Source organism: Natator depressus, chromosome 1 (genome assembly GCF_965152275.1).
Source record: "Natator depressus isolate rNatDep1 chromosome 1, rNatDep2.hap1, whole genome shotgun sequence".
NCBI lineage: Eukaryota > Metazoa > Chordata > Testudines > Cheloniidae > Natator > Natator depressus.
This window is the reverse complement of record NC_134234.1, coordinates 140,372,588-140,383,653: the sequence shown is the minus strand read 5'-3', so window position 1 is coordinate 140,383,653 and position 11,066 is coordinate 140,372,588. Positions and strand designations below refer to the sequence as shown.

Here is an 11,066-nt window from a genome sequence, read left to right as displayed (position 1 = left end):
GTTTATACCAAGCATAATTGCTGCATTACAAAATTTGTAATGGGAGTCAATAATTTAGGCTCTGTGCGCACACAGGCACACTATTTCATAAAAGTGTCACACACGACTGTGGCTGCCTGTTAAAACGGTCTTTTAAGGCCTCTCTGATCTGTACAGCTCCATGGTTGGTTCTTCTAATAGCCCTTGTGTCTGGCTGTTTAAATTCAGCAGACAGCCAGGCCGCCTCGCTGGTAGCCTTTCCCCCACAGATGATATGTGGTACACAGCATGGAGCTGTAACCATGGGGATGTGTGCCTTGCTTGGATACAGTCTAGTCAGTAAACAGAGCCAGCAACCCTTTAATCTGCCGAAAGCACATTCCACAGTCATCCTGCACCTGCTGAACTGGTAGTTGAAACTGTCTTTGGTGCTGCCACAGTTGCCAGAATGTGGCTTCGTGAGTCAGGGGAGCAATGGCTAGGCTGGCTCCCCCCAGAATTACGACTGGCATTTCAGCATCGCCAGTGGAAATGTTTTGATTGGAGAAGAGTTCCAGGGTTGCAGCTTTTGGAAAAATCCGGTGTTCTTAAAGATGCAAGCATCATGCTCCTTCGCTGACTAACCCACTCTGATATCAGCAAAGCATCTGCGGTGATCCACTGGGACTTGCATAACCATGGGAAAGTATCACTTTCAGTTTATGTAAGTACTGACCAAGTAGGCTGGTCCCAGAATCAGGATATCCATGATGTCTAGCATCCCACCGCAGTTTGGGAACTCCATTGCTGCAAATCCATCCACTCTCTCTGGTACGTTGCCAAGAGTCACAGTTCTGTGCAGCAGGATATGCTTAATGACCTTACAGAGTAGCATGACAATGGCCCCTACTGTGGATTTCCCAGCTCCTAATTGATTGATTGGTCACTGATCAGTAGCAATGCAGCACTGCAAGCCTCCAGAGCATGATCACCACTTGCTTCTCCACCGTCAACGCAGCTCTCATTTTGGTGCAAGGCACACTGGGATACCTACCGGTGGGACACCGAATTTTCCCACTTGTGGTGAGTTCATGCCATGCCTGAGTGATATATAAAAACTGGCAGCGGTACACCAATGTAACGTTGTAGTAATGACATGGCCTAAGTTTGATCAGTGAAGCAAAACTCCTCCAGAACAAACAACCAAAAGAAACCTCTGCCGATCTCAGCCCAAGTAGTTTTTTATTTGTAATGACGTTTTCTGCTAGCGAGTGTGTGTGTCAGGCTTCAAGGTAAATGGCTGCTGAGGTTTTACAGCATATTGTATATTTGCTGAACCATTTGATCAACAGCTTTAAAGAAAACTGGTAAGTGTCTTATTACTAAAAAAAATTAATTTACTTTGCTGATTTTTGTTGCTTAAGGAAACCTATCATAACCTGTTCTTTGATGGAGTCATTTTAACATATCTTTTGCCTTACTATAACTGAATTGGGGGTTTTTAAAACCAGTTTTAAGCTAATTTAGAGAATTTCTAAAACCTTTCTTCCAGTTTGCATAAATCAGTGTAAGGGCATGGCCATAAAAACTATCATTAGTTGGAAATTACCTCTACTGAAAGCAGAGGAATAATGCTCAGATAGATGTACTGAAAGTATAGCAGTCAAATGTAGCTCCAATTAAAAATTATAAATTAGAGCTATGAGAGTTTGAGACCACCTGCCTGGTGAGCAATCTTGCTCTCCTGTATATATAAAAAGGTCACCACGTTCCTGAGCATATGGATATTAAAGCAAATAGACTCTCTGTCTCTCATACTCTCAAGAGAAAAATGAGCACTTAAAAGTACTCTCTTTGGGTCTTAATATACACTTGTCTTTCTCCCATCTCTTCTCCTCTGAGAGCTCTTGTTGCAGGCTCTCTCTAGACTCAGGCAGACATTGCCACCCACGTAGGTTCACAACTAAAAGGTATCTTATTAAGGGGTTAACAATTGTGCAGCCATTTGCCAAGCCACTTTGGTGCCTTATACCCTGAATAAACCATTGAGGTCACCAGATTTTTGTAATACAGAAGATATGGCCCTGGACTGCATCATCTTTGTGTGCATGCTTTCTAATATATTATTTATTTCCATAATATAAACTGTAATCCCAGGTGATATCAAGAAGCTGGTTGTGAAGTACTAGAGAGTCATGAAGAAGTTAGGCAGGGGAAATGGGATTCTCTTAGCACTATCTAGAAAATGGATGTGAGACTGTAGCCAAGATTGGCAGGGGTGTATCATTATAATGAGTGTCTTCAGAGAGAAGTGGGCCATAAGGATGGGTGATGTGCCTGGCTTGTATATTGAAGGTGGGGCAGGGAATCAGATACCATGGTGGTGTGTGTCACTGTTTCTGAGGTAACTGCATCTCTGACCCGCTTTGTGACCACCTGGGGGACACTCCACTTAGGTCTCAGGCTCTAGCTATGACCTTACTTATGGAGGAGTCTTGTTAGTCTGTCCCTCTGGTCCATGGATTTAGGTGGCAATTCCTCCTGCAATTCACTGTGATTATCTCAGCAGATCTGACTTTAGTTCAGCACCTGCTCTCTCTGAGGCAATGACAGGGTTAATCAGTGACCAATCCACCTTCATAGTACAAAGTGTTATGTTCTCTGTAATGATTTTGTTCTGAATAAATATCTTAACAATTAACAGCTTACATGCCAGTCTTAGCTTACCATACAGTCACCCTGTATGGAGACCCTGATGGGAACAAAGAACTTCAAACCCTTCCCACAGAGTCTGGGTCCCTTTGAATCACTGGTCATGTCAGTTCTTGGATCAAGTGACAGTGACTTCCTTCCCCTATGTCAGGCTAGTCACATTATGCACTTCTCAGTTCTTTCTTTGGCAGCCTTCTTCCACCAGTTCAAGCGAGCCTATGCAATTTCTCCCAGGGGCTGAGGCTTCTCCAGCCTTATTTAATTGCCAAGGGATTTGCATTTAACTGTCCCTCAGTGATTTTCGTTCCTGCACAATCTCCTGTAATTCCTGTAACTCCCCCAGGGAGCTAAAATAAAAACCCTAGCCCAGACATATAAATATAGTTATGAAGCTGATACAATAGACTCAAAGATATCCCATGTGTCTATAATATCTGTCACAGGGTGCACAAAGAAAATAGCTTAATAGACAGATGGGGGATAAAGCTGGTGATGGACCCTTAAATTGAGAATTTCCTGATTTATAATAAGTACATTCTCAAGTGCTGGATAACAGTCCAGTAAATAATTTTGAATGGGGAAAGCATTCTCAACCCTAACTGTGTTAACGGTTTTTCTTGTTATTGTTTTGCTGTGGGGGGGAGGGGGGACGGGTCTGTTCAGTTCTCTTAAAGTTCTCATGCCCATGTTTCTTTTCTGAAACCAGTTATCTGATGTGCTGACTAAGGTGCAATAATAATCTGAGATGTTCCCTTTCAGGGAAGCAAGTATGGTGGATCTTCAGCACACACTGATCAGATGAGATGCTTTGCTGACAGTACCATGATGTACCCCACTGAGGAGTGCAAAAATAGTGGAGGGTTCTGGACTGTGGAACTTGGATGGTTGACTAAATTTGTCAGCTTTTAAATGAGTACAAGGCCTATTGCTTCAGCCAAGAATTTGTCAAATGTGTCTTGACTTTTCCTATTTTCATACTTTCTTGATTGCTGAATGATAAACTTGGGTTTTTATCTGTGACATGGCCTGGCTCTGGTAGCTTTATTCATGTTGATTAGTACCTTACTCAGGGTGTAATTGTGTTGGTTTCAGTGTAACTACTTGCAGAGGAAGACACTATTTAGGCATCAAAACTTTCCCGGATTCCACAAGATGACTCCCTGAGGTGACTTATGTTTAGGGGTAGAATCCATAGCCCAGTGTCATTATTCAAATAGAATGTTCTGGTGCCACGCTTTGTTAATGCCAACCCTATGGGTGTCAATAATCTCCAGTTGAGTGGCAACGGAGTTTAAATCGTGAAATTTTGTGGTTTGCTACTAACCTGCTGTTGCCTCTGGGTCATTAAAAATATGACTGGAGGTGGAAGGCACTTTTATGTGAACATTGCTCTATGCCTTCATCATGCCTTTAAATGTTTAACTGGCTCTAGATGAGGATTTATGATTTTAACACCACACTGAACTATGTCGGGTGAAAGTGATCTCATTTTAGGGTCACAGGCTAACATAAACGTGAAGCTTAAAACACCTGAAGCAGGAATTTGGAAAGATCAAATTACAGTTATTGAGCTATGTATTTTGCATTCCCTTATCTTTTTATTTAACTAAGGACAGGGGAGCGGGAAACAATTTTATGTTTAACCTTATAATTATTCTGAAGTGATGATCTGAGTTAATTTCCTAAATTGCAGCATGATACTGTCAAAACAGCATATGATATATTGTATGTCACACAGTAACTCAGTGACATACAAGGGAATATCTGCTATTGTGACTTTACCAGTTAACTTCCATGTTATCTTTCATCATCCCCACTGCAAATGAAAAGCTAAATCCCACTTTGTCACCTCTGGGTAAATCTAGAATAACTCCTGTGACTTACATGGATTTACTCAAAATTTACACTAGTGAAGTTGAGATCAGAATCTGTGCATTGATCAGTATAAGAAAGCTTTCCATTAATTAACTGTGGTGTTGGCCATAAAACCAAGACATAAAAATGTTGCCACAACTGCAAAATAATTTCTAGATGCCTAACAATACAAAGAGTTCCCTTTCATCTAGATGAAACGACTTCAAGTGATCTGTTAGTATTATTTATTTGTCTTACAGTAGTGTTCAGAGGCCCTAGTGAGAACTGAGATCCTACTGTGCTGGGCACTAAACAAGGACAAAATAGATACCCCGTCTCAGAGAATATGCAGTCTAACTAGGAATCAGACATAACTGAAGGGTACAGAAAATCAGAGAGAGAGAGAGGAAAGACAAAGAGAAAATAATAGGAATATAACATTGCATATAATAGCAGGGCTCAAAAGAGCTCAGCTGCCATTTAGGCACCAAAAGAAAGGGTTAGATTGTGGTGAGCTTTTTTGAAAATCTAGCTCTTACTTAGGTACCTACAGGGGAGGGGAGTGAGGTGTTTTGAAAAACTGGCCTTACTTGTGCGTGTTGAGTACTTTAAAAACTGGCTTATGTGAAAACTTGATTTGAAATGAACAATTTGGAGGCTTTACAGGTTGTTAACGAGTCACTAATGGATCACTACATCCTTTGTAAATACCAGAAACGTCAACAGATGAATACAGTGGATACTATTAAAAAGTCAGTATTGATGAATTCTGGTAGTTACTGCAGTATTCCTGGAACTTCCAGCCCTCTGTATAGGTAATACCCCAAACACACTTTAATAAACTTAACATTTATACACTACAGAGTAGTGCAAAAGTCCTTTAAAGAGTCTTCTGTGACGACTCATTCGGGGGGCTTCTTGAGCTTTTAGAAAATATCCCATGGCTGTGCTGCCCACCTCCAGGTCATTTCTGTCACTGCTATAAATCTAACTATCAGGATTTTAACCATCTTAATGTATGGGGTTTTTTAGTTTTGACAAGCCACATGTTGTTACCATCTGTATCAGACTGTGTTTTGCTCAATCAAAACTTGCACTGTCCAAAATCATAATTGTGACAGCAACACATATATCGTGCTCCGGGGCAATTCTCGGATTGCACCCTTGCAGAAGACATTTAAGTATGCCTAGTATGACCACCCAGGGAGGTAAACTTGTAACACCCATCGGATGAGCTATCTGTCACTCTCCTGGCTAGTCAGCTATCTCAGCCTGAAGTTTTCCATGCTATCACTAATTGTATTAAATCATAATGTTGTTATCCTAATAGGTTCCTTGAAAGTTTATCTTTCCTAAGAATTGAAAGATCTATGGAACTCATTACAGAATTATAAAACTCATTTTAGGTTAGTCTACAGATACAGTGATTGTTATTACTTCTAAATTGTCTGATTATTTCTTATTCCTTTCAAATACATTCATGTGTAACTGAGGCTGTGACTAACGCTCTGCCAGTCTAACCCTACAGGCCAGTAATTTCCCACAGCTTTGCTTAACTACAGAAGTATAGGTCTATTATTTTATTATATAAATAAAGGGCACTGCCTTTACAGACCGATATTAACACACCGCTTAAACAACAATAGCACTGTGATTAAAAAAATCCAGAAACTTAAAATCACAGCTGACACTCTCCTTTAATCACATGGTGGTGCCTTTTGTCACATAGTTGATAGGCATTTTAAGACTTAGAATTTCATGGCTTTCAGCGCTTTATACGTAGCAAGGGTGGTGAAGTCTTCCATAAATATTGCTCTCAGGGATGATACTGTATTGCGATAACGTTGAAGACGGCACCAAATATATGTCTAAGGCCATCAGGGTTGAAAGTAAGTTAAAGGACTTATCGGTATGCTGGAGTCCTGAGCAGGAGGCATGGCCTCAACCAGAAGAGGTGTCGCCTTTAATACCCGGGTCCTTTAAATCAAGTTTTAAAGGCCCTGGGGCTCCGGCTGCGGTAGCGGCGGCTGGGAGCCCCGGGCCCTTTAAATCACCCCCAGAGCTACCAGCTGCAGAGGCGGCTGGGAGCCCCGGGGCTCAGGGGCGATTTAAAGGGCCTGGGGCTTCAGCGGCTGCTACCGCAGCCAGAGCTCCAGGCCCTTTAAATCATTGACGGAGTCCCAGGGGTTCCCAGCTGCTGCCGCTACCCCAGGGCTCGGGTGGAGATTTAAAGGGCCTGGGGCTCCACTGCGGTAGCAGTGGCTGGGAGCTCCAGGGCCCTTTAAATCACCACCAGAGCCCCGCCGCCGCTACCCCAGGGCTCTGGGAGCGGGGTTCAGGCAGCAATTTAAAGGGCCTGGGGCTCCCCACAGCCGGAGCCCCAGGCCCTTTAAATCACTTGCCAGAGCCCTTCGGCTGCTACCCCGGGGCTCCAGCAGCGGGGCTTGGGCAACAATTTTAAGGCCTGGGGCTCCCTGCAGTAGCCAGAGCCTCTGGCCCTTTAAATCACCACCGGAGCCCTGCTGCCGTGACCCTGGGGCTCCGGCAGCCGGGCTCGGGCAGTGATTTAAAGGGCCCAGGGCTCCGGCCGCTGCAGGAAGCCCTGGGCCCTTTAAATTGCCAGCCTGGGGAAGCTGGTCTGGTCCGACATGGCATATTGGCTCTTGCCAGTACGCTGGACCATACCGGCTTACTTTCACCTCTGAAGGCCATAAATATAGTATATATACAATTCTAGCATAGGTAGAGTGCTCAGATATTCCCAGCCTGTACATTCTTCAGGCCAGGAATTCTCTTGGCTGTATTTCTACAGTACCTTACACAACAGTTTCGTGACATGAGCTGGATTTTTGTGTTTTGGTTCTTCTGGAAACAGAATAGACATCCAAAAAGGATGGTATTTGGCTTCTCTGACCATAACCTGAACAGAGGCAATCACGAAGAGGACAAGGAAATGCTATTCTGTCCCCATTCTTACACTATAATCTCAGTCCCTACCCTTCTCTCCAACTGCTGCCCTTTCTTACCACTTCCTTGCATCTTCAAACTCTGAGCTAGATCATCCACTCTTTTTCTCTTCTTTTTTTATAATGAGATTATATAATAATATGCAGGTGAGGTAACATTAATAGGTGGTACCTATTTTTTATAGTTTTCATAGTTGTAACTGCCTTCTGCTACTTTCATAGTGGGAGTGATGACTGGGTAAACAGCACTGCTGCTCTTGTTAGGGCAACCCCAACACATACAACATCTCCTGCCCAGACAAGATTGCATCCCCTCACATGGGCCGTGTCCTTATCGAGCAAATGGATAAACCCCACATCTGCTGCCAGCTACAATCAGTAGGTGGTGAGAGGGGAAACTTCAAATTTCTTTTTTTTTGTTATAAAAGTTAAAATGCAAGTTGAAGAAACTTGAATTAGTGGGTTTTAAGGGCATATTCTTAATGCTCACACATTAGAGACAAGTTAACTTGTTTTATTTGTTTCAGGAGTTAAGGCAGTCAAAAAATATCAAAACTGAAAATTGACAAAAAAACTTAAAGTATTCCCGAGAATTGGAATGACAGCCAGAAATCTCTTTGTGTCCCAGGATTGATTGTGACTTCTTCTCTGGCTTTAGTTTCCCCATCTCTAAAATGGGGTTTATAATATTTAATAATTAAAAAAAAAACTTTAGACAGAAATGTTTTGACTTGCCCTAGTTCTGAGTTTTTGTTTGAAAATGGAAAGTACTAAGTACCGTTCAGATTCGCAGCTTTTTCCAGTCAATTGCAAGAACAATTACATAGCAAACTCTTTGAGGGACTGTAATTTACCATATGTTTGTAGACCACCTAGCACAAGGTGGGGCCTGACCTCGTTAAGGGCCTCTAAGTGCTGTAGGAATATAAATAATTTATTTAGTTTAATAATAGAAACTGGGGCCATAAAGCTAAGCTTCAATCTATGCTTTGTTATCCTGAGACATCCATATAAATACCCTTCTCTCTTTTCCCTCTGATCCCAGTCATCCAGAAAGATGTGAAAATCTGATATCAAGATGAATTAACCGAAGAGTTCTAAGCAGCAGCCATCCTGGTATTATATGACCAGGGACAGGAAGTTGGGTAGTTAAAATCTCAGCATGCTTAGCAGGGGATAAGCTTTGGAATGGAAAACATCTCTGTAGAAGAGCTCTGTGAAACACTATCCAAAATGCTGAATTTGGTGAATTTTAGTCCAAGGATGCATGAGTCCAGTTCCGACTAATCTATTGACTTCAATGCATTTCTGATGCATCAAACCAGCTCAACAGTTTGTTGTGTTGACTTTGGTATGCCCTGATCACCTTTTCAAATATGTTCCTCCCTCAACATCTTATCCCAAATGTTGGCCTCCATCCTGCAATGAGCTCTGCACATGCATGATCCAACACCTCAGGTGGAATCTGATTCTCCTCAGTGGGTTCCTGTATGGGCACAAGGATCTGCCCACATGGTATTCTTTGCAGAGTTGGTACCTTTGTTGTAACTCAAGAATCTGATCTTTCTTAATCCAACTATAAAATTACAAATATTTGAAACAACCTCCTGAGCCTGCATAGTTCTGTGTCAGCATATCTCTATTTATTGACTTTTTCTTCTCTTAAAAATAGAACTTTCATCCTTGGACTTTGGACAAGGCTCTCGCTGACATATCTGGCTGTTATACTATAGTTCAAAGAACTTGACTGGGATGTTATCACTGGGATTTTCGCCAAGTATAGAAAATCATATTTTTAGCCTAGAGCTGTAAAAGATTCGCTTGACATAGGATAAGATTAGGATCACTGTACCATAAGCCCTGGAGGCTGTTAAATTTATGATGACTCTAGAAAAAAATTAATATGAAATACTTAAAGTCAAAGGTACTACATGAGAAAAGCATAATGCCCTCCCTTCCCCATCCCACAGAATGCTGGATGAGCACTTGTTATAAGTAACATTGATTATTTTTTCCACTCCATGATGCAGTGATCCTTCTATTTCCTCCAACAGTTCTATCCAAACATTTTGGCTGCTGTTATTAGAGAATTCCAACTGCAGTCAAGATTCACTACAAAACTTTTGCTTTAAGTAATTAAATAACACCCATTATACTCAGATCAAAGCATAGGTTTTCTTTCTTCCTTATCTGAAGTCATTTCTAGAGAACAATGACCGTTTGTTTAAATATACCTGTTTGATGACTGCTGTATGTCTCCTCTGTGACTATCATCTGGGCATGTGGCCGACTATAATTATTTAAAAAAAAAGACAGAGAAGTACATTTTAAAAAGCTATAAGAAAACAGCAAGCACAGTGAATGAACAAGAAGTCTCCCCTTCAATCTCTCTCCTCCCCTTCTTACTTCTTTCTACTCTTATTCTCCTATTTACTCACCCTCTCCGGTCATACCCCATCCTTCTCATCTGCCCGCTAACTAACTAAAGAAAAAGAATAAAAAACAGAACAAACAAGATGTGGGTTTGTCATCACCTGAATACCTGTACTTGAACTGCATGTTGTACCCTTTTGTCCCCACCACTTTTCTGTTGTGGGTTTTGTTTTTTTTTTACAGCCCTTTGTAAACTAGGAAAATGAGTGTGTTCAGTACATGCTAGCTAACACATGTGCACAGGGCTCTAGACTGTAAACTCTTTGTCTTTTTCAGTCCCAGAGAGTTGTTCATGGTCCTGTTATAACTCAAATTAACTGATTGCCAATTAACTCAAGTTAACCAACACAATTGTAAATGCTAGTCTAGACATACCACAAATGTTTGTGGTTTACTCTAGGATTCATCCTAAAGTAAACCACAAACATTTGTGTCCTGGAACAAATGTTTGTGAAGAGTCTAGACTGTCATTTACAATTGTTAACTCGAGTTAATTGTCATTCAGTTAACTTGAATGACAATAGATCCGCAAACTCTAGTCTACCCATACCTTCAGATTGTAAGACCATGTGTTTGAAAGATCTGTGTTTGTACATTACCTTTCAAAAAGGGGCCCTGATCCTGGTTAAGGCCTATGGGACATTATTGTACTATGAATAAATACTAAATAATATTGTATGTCTTAAGTGCAAAAATAAAATAATTTAAGCCTATTGAGAGTCAAAACAATACATCAGATAATATCTCATGTGCTGGCTTTTTCTAAATGAGCTTAATCAGCTTCTCAGGGCTTCTGTTTGCCAGCCTCCCTAAAGGAATATTGTAGATTTTCTGTTCTCTTATGAGTCGTAGCATGCATACCAGACAATACTCATTCTTTCTGGTGTTTCTTTAGGACAGTGTTATGTACACTGCATTTCTCTGAGGATTATGAATTAAATTCTGGCTTTACTTCACTATTGTAAATGCAGACCTAATTCAATGAAGTTGATTGTTCTGGATTTATGCTACTGTAAATCAAAGTAGAATTTGGTCCTATAATTTCCAAGTTCTTGGAAAAGTAGCAAAATCAAACCCCAGTAGACTTCAGTTCTCACATTTTTTCAAGTTAAAAAGCTTTCACGCTGATTTCAAAGAGGAGGA

At 41.2% G+C, this 11,066-nt stretch overlaps 1 long non-coding RNA gene across 1 annotated transcript in view; it reads left to right on the top strand.

Moving 5' to 3' along the window:
* Positions 1-626: 626 nt before the first annotated feature.
* LOC141983239 (uncharacterized) overlaps positions 627-11,066 on the top strand; it is a 171,887-nt gene continuing 161,447 nt past the window's right edge. The window contains exon 1 of the long non-coding RNA XR_012638323.1: positions 627-1,041. This is a non-coding gene — a long non-coding RNA (uncharacterized LOC141983239). The remainder of the gene's footprint in view (positions 1,042-11,066) is intronic.